Below are 11,080 nucleotides of genomic sequence, written 5' to 3'. Positions count from 1 at the left end.
TTCCAGCAAAGGAAAAGACATCCCCACCTCCACCCAGGGCAAAGCAGTATGAGGGAGCACTGGAGGCCCTGCCGGAGGTTCAGAAATGGCCTGGAGCCAAAGGCAGACAGCTCCTGCCCAGCCTGTCCCCTTGTCAGGCACATACTGTGAATGAGTCCCCTGGAAGAGCCCAGCAATCAGCACACCCTCCCAGCATCACTGCCTCTTCCTCACCTGCTGGGCCATGTGGCCAGGGCCCTGCCCAGGGTGGCTCCAAATGTTCTCACCTGGGGGATAGGGGAATGGGGTGGACACTGGTTCCCCATGTTCCCGCCTAGGAGCTAAATTGCCAGAGGGTACAGTGCTACAGCCATCAGCCTTGGCCTGGCCCAGGAGTAAGCCTGCCAGGGTGTCCTGAACTGAACCCCCTTCCCACAGCCAACCTGGTGAGGCAGTACCTGGCATGACGATAGGGCCACTCCTGGGGCTGGGCTGGGAGAGGAGGCTGATGCTTCCAGGGTCCTCTGGATATGGGCACCCAGGTGAGCAGCTGCGTAAACCTGCCCTTTCCTGCTGCCCCTTGAGGCCTTCGTCTGCTCATCCATCAACCACTTATTGAGCATCTACTCTGTAACAGAAGGCACTGAAGCCCTGGGGAAGGAGGATGCCTGGTCCCAGCCTTGTAAGATGATACTCCAGGTGAGGTCCAACCACAATCAATAAAAATACATAGGGGTTTAGGGGAAGGGGAAGAAAAAAATATATATATACACATAAGGGTTCAGAGGAGGATGGGCAGGGAGAGAGCATAATGGTGGGCAGCTTTAAAAAGAGAAATGAGAAATGAGGAGAGAACTATCTAAGAATGTGGAGCTAAAACAGAGACTGAGGGAAGTGAGGAGGTGAGCCATACAGAAATCTGGGGTCAGAATCATCTAAGAAGGAACAGCAAGTGCAAAGGCCCTGGGGTGGGAATGTGCCTGGTGTGTGGGAGGCCCAACCTTCTTTACTGAGCTCTTTCCCCAGCAGCAGGAAGGCAGGAAGTGTGGCTCCTGGAGGTGGGCACTTGGGGGGAGAGGTGCTGAGAGAGAACAGAAGGGTTGTACAGGTCCATGCCCACAGTGAGAATTCAGGCATTTGCCCTGGGAAGCTCCAGAGTAGAGAGGGAACATGATCTAACTGGCATTGTGACTGAATCCCTCCGACATCGGATATTGCAAAGCAAGGACAGGAACAGGAGACGAGATGAGTGAGGATGGTATGGTAGGGTCTGAGAGGGGGCAGGATTCTAGGCAGACAGGGTAAGCACAGGCTGGAGATGGGGAGGGCAGAGGACATGAAGGGCTTGCTTTCGGATGTGTTAAACCTGAGATGCTTGGAGATATCCAGGCAGAGATGGTGAGTGGGCCTTGGATTGTGAGCCTGGCAAGTCTGTGCCAAGCCTGGTGGTCAGCACAGAGACTGGCACTGGTGACATGACTTTAGGCAGGGTCAGGGTTCATGCAGCTCCAAGGCTTTGGGAAGGGGGATGACCCCTGGGCTGGTGGCAGATCTTGCCCCCTCCCACTCCATCTTAATCTTATCAAAGTCCTGCCCCGCACCCCACCCCTAGACTGCAGCTGCTCTAGATGTGCTGGGCCCTGGCACAGCCCACCAAGTCAGCAGTCATGGCTACCCTCTTGATGGCTATGGCAGAGGGACTAGCCCTGCTCTTTGGCCCTCCCCCGCTGAGTGCAGTTCAGGAGTCACTTGTGTGCCTTTCATATGGTTGTGCTCTGCGGTGGCCTGCCCCATCCTCCCCCTGGCCACCCAGAGCTCATTGCCTCATTCTGCTCACCTGCAGAGCCGGGCCAGCCTGCCTGCATACTTTCCCCAGCAGTTGAGAGCCTCCTTCTTACCTGTGACTGTCCTGCTGGTTCCTGTGGAAACCCCCTGAGGGCCCAGCTCCTCTGGCCTCTGCCTCCTGTACTCCCTGGCTTGACAGGCTGCTTTGAGCAGCGCTGAGGTCCAGCCAGGATGCCCTCTCTCCCCAAGGCTTGGCTTACACTGTCGAGGAAGAACAGCGGCAAGGTGAGTTTTCGATTCTCTCCAAGGTGGAGGCTGCCTGCTGTTCCCCATTTGGCTGATATGCCCTGCACACATAGAGGCGGATGTGCATTTGCAGGTGATATATCTCTGGGGCGCTTGGTCTGTCCCAACTGTTTGCTGTGACCCTGATGATGAGGCCTCTCTGCCATGAGGCCTCTCTGCCATTAGTCACCTGGGAACGTGGCATTTGAAACCAGCCCCTGCTGTCATGCTCTGGCTGGAGGCACAAATGTCTGGCTTTCTTCCACCCTGTTCCCGGTCCATCCCCCTCCCCAGCCACCCACTCCAGGAAGAGGTCACTCATGGTTGACACGATGTTGTCTGCTCACATGTGTATATATCTGCCCCTTCCCATGAGCTGCAAGAGTGGGGCTTTTCCTATATCACCTTGGGGTCTCCAGGGTGCAGCAGAGGGCTGGCACTTGGTCTGCTGAACCATCAGAAAACACACATGTTCAGCTGTGAGGTGGTAAGCACTTTTATCAGGAGCTCCAGCCCAGCCCAGCCAGCCCTGGGCCTCCTCCACATGGAGCCCTGTTCCAAGAGTGACTACGTGGGATGCTAATGGTGTGGGCTTGGAGGGGCAGAATTTCAGAATCTCTGGGGTCTATGTGCAACCCGGAGAGCCAGACTCAGCTGTGGGTGGGTGGAGTCACAGATGGGGGGCCAGGGTGAGAGAGGATGGTACTGGGCCAGCAGAGAGAGTATCTATCAGTGGTGAGGGCTGAAGGGCTGGGGTACTAGGCTCCTTGCTTGCTTCTATCCTCCACCAAACTTTTGCCAACTCTCTAGCAGATGGCCCCCACCCTCATTTCACAGATAGAGAAACTGAAGCCCTGTTGGCTAAAGGCTTTCCCATAGACTTACCTGCCTCTGGCCACCCCTCCCTAACATTGCCCCCTCCTCTCCAGTGGTTCTGTCTTTATGCTGGTCTCCTCCTGGTGGACACGGGCCTCTCCCCTATGCATGGGTTCAGGGCCTGGCACTTGGTTTTCTGGCCTCTCCCACTCCTCTCCCACTCCCCTCCCACTCCCGTGTAACTTTTCTGACCCCAAGTGTGTCTTGCCGGGTCATGAACTGTTGCAGCCAGGTCTCCCCTTTCTGGGGCCTGGGACCCATTGCCAGGCAGCTCTAGGACAGGAGGACAGTGATGTGCCTAAGCTCTGTCCAGCTACAACCTGGCACCTACCTTGCCTGGCTACCTCTCCTTAGGACCCTCAGGGACCTCAGCCTCAGCATGACCTAAACCCAGCCTTTGGATGCTCCCATCCCTGCCTCCTTCAGAGCAGCCAGTCCAGCCATTTCCCCTGTTGGACTCTGGCTGTCATGCCCAGTGCAACAGAGAGGCAGATCTTGAACTTCCACTGGGGTGACGCTCACCCTCTACTGCTCTTCAGGCCTCCAGCCAGGTCCCGTCCTTCTTCTGCTCACAGCTTCCCAGGCTCCGGGACCAGGATCCAACCCCCACTCCTCATGGGGATGAGCCTTGCCTCCTGCTCCTCATGCCCTAAGCAGTGGGCGCCTTCCCCAGAAGGCTCCACTCACCTACAAGCTTGCAGGCCTTGCTTCCTCTCCCTAGAACACTTTACTCTCTCCACTGCTCACTTTGCCTACCTTAAGGGGTGGAGAGCTATTTCCTCTCTGGAAGGCCCTTCCCCGAGGAGACTTGCTAAACCCCCTTCCTCCACTAAGCCTCCGCCCCCTAAACAAGGTCTAAAACTGTACTGCAGGGGCAGCCCCAGTGGCTCGGCGGTTTAGCGCCGCCTTCAGCCCAGGGTGTGATCCTGGGGACCAGGGAACCGAGTGCCAAGTCCGGCTCCCTGCGTGGAGCCTGCTTCTCTCTCTGCCTCTGTGTGTGTGTCTCTCATGAATATATAAATAAAATCTTAAAAAAAAAAAACAACTGTACTGCACTACCCCCTCACTTCTTCAAATGCGCAGAAGGGCCCTGTTGGTTGGGAGCTTCCCAGGAGGCAAAGTGAAAAGTATCCTGTCTCCTGGGCCTCCTGGCGTTGGAGCCAGACCCGGGGTCCAAGAGAGCGCATGTCTCGGTTTGGAAGCAGCTGAAAGTGCAAGGGAGGCTCCTTCCCCACAAGGGCGAGGTTCCAGTGGTTCACTTCCCAGCAAGTCCTCCTCTGTCAGGAAGGGTTCATTCCGTGCCCCTGCCCACACCTCCTAGTCAGAATCAGACTCCAGAGGCAGGGGTGGGGTCAGGGACACAGGGCCTCCTTCTGCAGGATCAAAATGGGGGGATGGGGTGGGCAACGCCACTTCCAGGAGGGCCACTGGGTGTCCCGGGGACGGTCTCGCACGGGGAACAGAAACACGGCTCATTCGTTCAGTAGCCTGAATTTACTGAGCACTTACTGTGTGCTGCGCACGGACGGTGTGTTCACACCGCCCCCGGCGCCGGCCTTCTCCTCCCTGGGAGCGGGGGCTGGGAGAGAACGCGGCTCCTCGCGCCGCGGCGCGGGGACTGGGAGCAGCGGGGCCGGCAGATGGGGGCGGGGCCCGGAGCCCGGGAGGCGGGACCAGGCCGATGGGGGCGGGGCCTTGTTAGGGCGGGCCCGGAGGGGGCGTGGCCAGGCCGACAGGGCGGGCCCGGAGGGGGCGTGGCCAGGCCGACAGGGCGGACCCCGGCGGGCCCCAGCTGCCTGGCTGCGGGCCCCGCGGGCAGGAGCGCCTGGCGGCGGAGCCGGGAGCGGCCGCCGGGACGGAGGGCCCGCGGGCCGGGAGCAGAGCCTCGCGGGTAAGGCACTGGCGGGGCGCGATCGCGTCCCCCGGACTGGCCGGGGTCCCCGGGGCCAAGGTCCCCGGCTCCGCTGCCCGGGGAAGCGTGCGGGGTCGGGGGCGCGCTCGGTGTGCCCCGGAGGCCTAGGGGTGGAGAGCGGCGGTGTGGCGTCTGTCCCGCGGCTCTCATGTCCTTCTGCTCCCCGCCCCTTCCCCGCTTCTCCAGGCCCCTGGGGCTCATGGGCTGCACGGCACTCCCCACGTCCCCCCCCCCCACCACCACCACATGCAAACCCCTTGGACCAGGACTCTGAAGGCTGGGGGGGGGGGGGGGGATTTCCCCCTACCCATCCTGGAAATCCAAACTTCCCTTGCCTCAGCCCACTCAACAAAGGTAGGAGGAAAGCTGCCTCTGGTAGCTGATTCACACTGAAGTGTGAGTGACGGATAGCCCCGTGGCCCTGGGGAGTCTGCGAGTGGAACTTGGAACAGTGACTATCAGAGAGGATGGCAGAGGGGATGGGAGAGCTCAGGGTTGGGGATGGACCCTGGCATGAGGGCCGGTCCCTCCCAGCAACCCAGCTGTTTCCTGCTGCTCTGGGCCTTGGCTTCCCTGAGAAATGGTGCTGACCTAGTCTGCTTCCTCTGGGTGTTGGGGACTTAGCCCTGCTGCAGTGGTCAGTTGGAGCCCACTCCCTCTGCCACCTTCTGTGACCATGAGTGCCTCACAGCCTCTCTCTGTGCCTTCGTTTTTTCATCTGCCAATGCTGGTGATGTCTGTGCCTGCGGCCCGGATGGCCATAGGATGTAAAACACCCCTCAGAAGTGGCCCCGGCCTGAGATGAGGGCACTCCGTGGGACTGCTAGGGTGCCCTTGTGCATGGCACACATGTGATCTTGCTTCTGCAGCATCTAGCCAGTCCCCAAAACAAAGTAGGCTCAGGAGATGTTACTTGCAACGGTGGTGATGATGAAAGTTGTCAAATTTTTTCTCAGTGGTCGGAGGGCTGAGGAAACATGGCAAATCCTGGAGTGGAAGCAGAATTCTAGGGTTATATCCAGCTCAGCACAGACTCAGTGTGGCCTGAGATCAGCCCCCTGTCCTCTCTGGGCGAGGCTTTTCAGAAGCAGAGGAGGGGGCTGGGCTCCATCACCTCCTGAAATCACTAGCTCCCTCCCTTCCCCCACCCCTGTAACTTGACTGTCCCATATTGGAGCAGACCCTGGGCAGAGGGAGCAGGCAGGGGGGCAGACAGATAGATGGTCCAGGCCAGCCCCTGTCAACTGTCTGGGAAGAGGGGTGCTGCCAGGTCCTGGCCCTTTCAGGGAGTTCCTCAGGCCTGCAGAGTCAGGAAAGAACCCACCAAGGAGGCTGGCCTGGGAGAGATAGGAGGTGGGTAGGTGGGATGCAAACCTGTTTTGGCCCTTCCTTCCTGTTCACGTGGACAGGGGGAAGTAAGGTGCTGAGGTAGCCCCTGCCATCCCTCCCCCCGATGTGGATGCAGGCACATCTGAAGCCCTGCGAACAAGAGATCTGAGGGAACATGGACCAAGTGGCCCAGCTAGGTCACAGAGGGGTGAGGTCCTGGGTTTGAACTTGGTCACCCCCATGTATCAGCTATATGATTTTGGCTGCTGAGCCTTGGTTTCTTTATCTGGAGCATGGGAGTTGAGCGTCTACCTCATCCGCAGACAAGGGGCCAGTGGTGGCAAGTGGTTGGTGTTCAGTGACTGAGCCACTGGGGGTGCTTTCACTGGTCCTCTAGACTGGACAGCAAGGGTGAGGTCACACATGGAGAGGCCTAGGGCAAAGGGCAGGCTCCAAGTCCCTGCCCACTTGGGTCTCGAGGCAAAGGCCTGAATCTATCAGGAGTGGCCAGGATTGGGGAGCCACTTGGATCCTCCTGACTTCTGTCCTTAGAGCTCTGTGGTGAGACACCGAGGCTTGATGACCTAAGTAAGTCCCAGGCACGGACATATGTGGTCCTTAAATAAACCCAGGGAGCAGGGCCAGCCCCGGGCAGCCTGGCTGGGCAAGGTGGGTTGCTGGTGGCCTGTGGATGCAGGGTTTGCAGAGAGGAGGAGGGCTGCTCTCTGAGCCCTGGTGACAGCCATGGAGCGAGGGACTGACTGAGCCAAAGCCTTGGCAGTGGGGAGAGTGGCAGACTAGTTTGACCACAATGGCCTGGTGTGCGCTGGGTAAGGTGAGGACATGGACCAGGCAATGGTGGCAATGTAATAAGGGGCAGGGGGCCTGGGAGGCAGCGGGAGGGGCTCTCAGAATGCTGTGAAGTCCTCCCCCTGAGGTCAGCAGCCTATCCAAAAGGCCTCCGGATCTCTCCAGTGGCCCTGACATTCATGGGCTGGGGAGCCCCATATGTGGGCCATCTACGTCCCAAAGGTAGTGGGGAAAACATTCTGGGCTCTGTGTAGCCTCGGGTGGGCAGGCCCAGTGGCGCTACCTGACCCCCTCCTCACCACCCCCAAGGGCCTGTGCATGAGAGGGTGGACAAGATGATACCAGGAGATCGGAGCCTCCTTAGTGAGACATCCTTCCTGGTCCTCAGGTGATAGAAGCCCCTGGCTCTGGGTCACACTGATGGATTAGGCCTTGGAGGCCAGGCTCCGAGCTGCTCCTGAACGCTAGGAACAATACAAGTGAAATGCCAGCCCTGGCTGGGCTCTCATTGGGGTGGACCTCACTCTGCTCAAGGCGATAAAGGTCCCCCTTCACCTCCTTCTGTCTGCCCAGGCACCAGAGATTCTGAGGTTCCAGCCCCAAGGCCATCTGAATGGTCACCCCCAGCTCACCCTTGTCCCAGATTATAGACCATGCTGGAACCTGCTGGCAGGACTGGTGTTTCCTTCACCCCTGGCCCAAGGTCCAGCAGTGACTGACCCTTGGCCCCTGTGGGCTGGCCATCTCAGGTTTTTTGTTTGTCTTTTTTTCCATGTCGGGTTCTAGCACTCTTTGCCAGCTGGTCTCCTGGCATGGTGTGAGCTTGCTCGGTCACTGGAGTCAGTGTCCTGGGGAGGTCAAGGGGGTCTGAGGAGTTGAAAAGCACCCCTGTGGTATCCACACCCTATCCCCTGTGGCCCTACTCTGGTTCCGAGAAGTGCCCTCCGTTTCCTTGTGAATCAGATGTTTATTGCGCGCTTGCTGAGCCCAGGGAGGGGATGGCCTCCTGCCAAGCATGCCTGTTCCAGGCCACTGGGTGGGGTGTGGGTGCCTGCCTGCTGGAGCCTGCAAAGGGAGTAAGTCCCCCCCCCCCCCCCCCCCCCCGCCGCCCCGGGGTCAGCCACACCGATGCGTGACAGCCCCAGAGGCGGTGTGTGCGCTGTGATGGTGTGGGTTCCCCTGTGGGCCCACAGGCTTCCTGGAGGCTTCTCGGGCTGGCACAGAGCCTCTGTCAGGAGGCAGAGGGCAGCCTCCCTAACCAGCACAGAGCAGCCTGCGTCCTCGACGCTCTAGTTCCCTCCTTGTGAAATAGGGTAAAACCAGTTCTAACTCCTGTATCCTTGGGGAATGTAAATGAGATGCTGCCACTGAGCCCTCCCTGTAGGCATCCTAAGGCCCTTGAGGAGCCCCAGCAAAGCAGCACCCCAGGCCCAGGCAAAGCCTCCCGGCCCTTGGCCCCTCACAGACCGCTCCATTTTGAGGATGTGCTCCAGCCTCTCCTGAGGTGATGTTGCAATCCAGCAACCCTGTTCTGTCGTCTTCCAGAGACACGTGGCCTCCTACCCTGAGCTGCCTGAGGCCCCACCCACTGCCCTGAGCTGCAGTAAGAGCCGGTCATTCTCTAGCCCTCACTGCTGGCTGCCCCCAGCGAAGTGGCAGAAGGTCAGAGGTCAGCCTTGGGGCCCAGGAGGCCAGGATGGGGCTGTGGCATGCTCCCACAGTCAACATGAGGCTCTGGCTGGGGGCCTGGGCGGCTTGCCACTCTCTCTGCTCTAGCTCTTGCCTCTGAAGCAGAGGTGGAACCCTTTAGAAAGCTATTACCCCCACCCTCTGCTGCTCCGTATGTGCTGGGTGCTCTGTGCACCAGTCCCAGGTCAGCACAGGCCCCAGGAGTAGGCAGGCCTACAGGCTGGAGGGCAAGACTTGCAGATGCCACAGGTAGCCGCTCAGCCCTTGGCCCACCCTGCCAGCCTCCCTCAGAAGCAGTGTAATGGGGGCTCCTGGCGGGCTCAGTGGGTGAGCGTCTGCCTTTAGCTCAGGTCGTGATCTCAGTGTCCTGGGATCGAGCTCCCAGTTGAGTTCCCTGCTAAGCAGGGAACTTGCTTCTCCCTCTCCCTCTGTCCCTCCCCTTGCTCATCATGCTCCCCCTTCATCTCAAATAAATAAATAAAATCTCTTTTTTTAAGCCGTTTAATGAAAAGCCTAAGTATCTGTCCTGCTTGGTGCTTTGGGGACCCTTGCTTGCCACCCCCCCCCCATCTGGGTGCCTCCTCTGGGCCCCCCACTCCACTCCTTGGTCATCATGTTCACCTCCCTGCCTTCCCCTGCCCAGCTGAGAACTCTTAAAGGACAGGGCCATATCTGAGTGATACTGCCCACCTAGACCTGGCACAGAGGTGGGGAGGGTGCATGTAGGCTCTCCCAGTGGGAAGTCCCCTGAGGAGCATCACAGAAACTCCTGAAGGCCCGAAGGGCCAGCGGATGGGCAGGTCTCTGCGGGCGGGGCCGGGCCTTCTTTAAGGTTGGCTTGTTGCTACCTGCCTACATTTAACTGTCTGCTCAGCGTCTGACACAAATGTGCTCTGTCATCTTGGAAGGCCTCTGCCACCCAGCTTGGCAGAGTTGCCAATCAGATAATCAGGGGTGGTTGTGCCACAACCTTGCTGAAGGCTTTCCATTGTAGCCCCACAGCCCAGCCGGCCACCCAGGCCCAGCCATGAAATGCAGAGGCCCTCAGTGGTCCCAGCATGGCACAGACGGGACACTGAGCTGGGGTATCCTCGGAGCCGCGCCGTAACCGGAAGTGGTTCCTTTCTCTGTGGCTATTCCTTCCTAGAGACATATGTTAGGGCCAAGGCTGAGGTCAGCCTGGGCTCCCCTGAACTACAGGCCACTCTGGGAACCTGGTCTTTGAGTCCCAGGAAGCCAGTCCCCTAGGGGGGCCACCAGAGTTGGATGTGCAATCAGCAGGACAACTATGAGGAAGGACCTAGAGGCCCCAACTGGACAGGTGTGAGGAGGACTGCCTAGTGTCAGAGCGAGAGGGAGGTATGCCAGAAACAGCGCCCACCTTGTTTCCTGAACAACGTCAGGAACACATCTCTCCCTGATGCAGCTGCTTCCGCTCCTCCTATTTGGGGCCAGAAAGGGATGAGCAGCTTGTGCCAACTCCCTGGGTCCCCTCACGGCAGGGCAGATGCAGCACGGGGATCCAGGCCCTGACAGGCAGGTCAGTGGTCAGCTGGGCAGGCAGAAGGTGGAGCGGCTGTGTCTCCTACCACTCAGCCCAAGATGGGAGGTGACTTCCCACTGCCAGTCACTGTCAGGCTTTAAACCTCTGGGAATGCAAGGTGGTCACCTGGGGCTGAGCAGGGTGCTTGGTAGTGACCTGGCCTCAGAGCCCCAGTGGTTGGTGTCAGGCCACCAAGGCCTCCCTGCTGACCCCCCAGCTCTTGTCGGGGCTGATGGTGCTTGGCGCTAGAGGCACAGGCTGCAGCCGCCCTGCACAGCTGCCCTGCTCCCGACCGCCTGCCAGGGCCTTGTCTGTGTTGTATCCCCAGCTGGTCACCGTTCCCCCACATGGTCCTCCTCCCCTCTGCCTCCTGTCTTCTCTCACATCCGCTCAGGAGCAATATGCTCCTCTGAGGGACCTTATCATGATGCTGTGCACCTGCTACGGGCCAGGGCCAGGATCCCCGGTGCCAGCTCCCTGTCACAGCGAGCTATGTGGGGGTGGGCCATGGGGGCAGGAGACGTGATAACCTCCACCCAGACCAGTTTGGTTCCAGACCATGGGCTGCAGCTCCCAGGGGAGGGCACTACCTGGCTTTTCTGTCAGGGATCTGTCTCTGGTCTGGTGGTGGGGTACAGTGAGAGTCCCCAGGTTCGGGGAACAGTGAGCAGTTCTTGGGGTCCACTATGGAGCAAAGAATGGAGCCTGTCTCCAAGGCCCCCACCCTTTCTGGGGTCCTGGGTGCCTGGCCTCCAAAGGTTTGCCACCTGGGGTCGGAGCTCTCTGAAACCAGTCTTCCCATTGTCCTGAGACTGTGACTAGAGGGTGAAATGCTGTGGTCGGTAGTAGCCAAGCCCACTGCGGGGCAGGAA

At 59.4% G+C, this 11,080-nt stretch overlaps 1 protein-coding gene across 5 annotated transcripts in view; it reads left to right on the top strand.

Moving 5' to 3' along the window:
- The first annotated feature begins 4,687 nt into the window (after window positions 1–4,687).
- SH3BP2 (SH3 domain binding protein 2) overlaps window positions 4,688–11,080 on the top strand; it is a 34,585-nt gene continuing 28,192 nt past the window's right edge. For 2 of the 5 annotated variants that reach the window (XM_072737698.1, XM_072737689.1), the window contains exon 1: window positions 4,688–4,816. The gene's annotated coding sequence lies outside the window, so the exon portion shown is untranslated. Of the gene's footprint in view, window positions 4,817–6,628; window positions 6,755–11,080 lie in introns of those variants that run through there. The other 3 variants (XM_072737691.1, XM_072737690.1, XM_072737694.1) reach the window with 3 other exon arrangements.

The sequence above is a fragment of the Vulpes vulpes genome, chromosome 14 (genome assembly GCF_048418805.1).
Source record: "Vulpes vulpes isolate BD-2025 chromosome 14, VulVul3, whole genome shotgun sequence".
Taxonomy (NCBI): domain Eukaryota; kingdom Metazoa; phylum Chordata; class Mammalia; order Carnivora; family Canidae; genus Vulpes; species Vulpes vulpes.
The sequence above is the reverse complement of the archived record's forward strand: the minus strand, read 5'-3'. Positions and strand labels throughout refer to the sequence as shown.